This window comes from Dendropsophus ebraccatus, chromosome 10 (genome assembly GCF_027789765.1).
Source record: "Dendropsophus ebraccatus isolate aDenEbr1 chromosome 10, aDenEbr1.pat, whole genome shotgun sequence".
Lineage (NCBI taxonomy): Eukaryota > Metazoa > Chordata > Amphibia > Anura > Hylidae > Dendropsophus > Dendropsophus ebraccatus.
In genome coordinates, this window is record NC_091463.1 from 87677160 (window position 1) to 87677408 (window position 249).

A 249-nucleotide genomic window follows, 5' to 3' on the forward strand; every position below is an offset into this window, starting at 1 on the left:
TTATATTTTTCAATCTATTTGTGCAATTTCTTTGGTTGTTTTCTGGTATATTTTTTTGCACTATAGGACATTTTTGGCAGGGCTTTTGTTGGGGTTGTCTGTCTTATTTATCAAACATGGTGTAAAGTGAAACTGGCTCAGTTGCCCCTAGCAACCAATCATATTCCACCTTTCATTCCTCACAGACTCTTTGGGAAATGAAACGTGGAATCTGATTGGTTGCTAGGGGCAACTGAGCCACTTTCACTT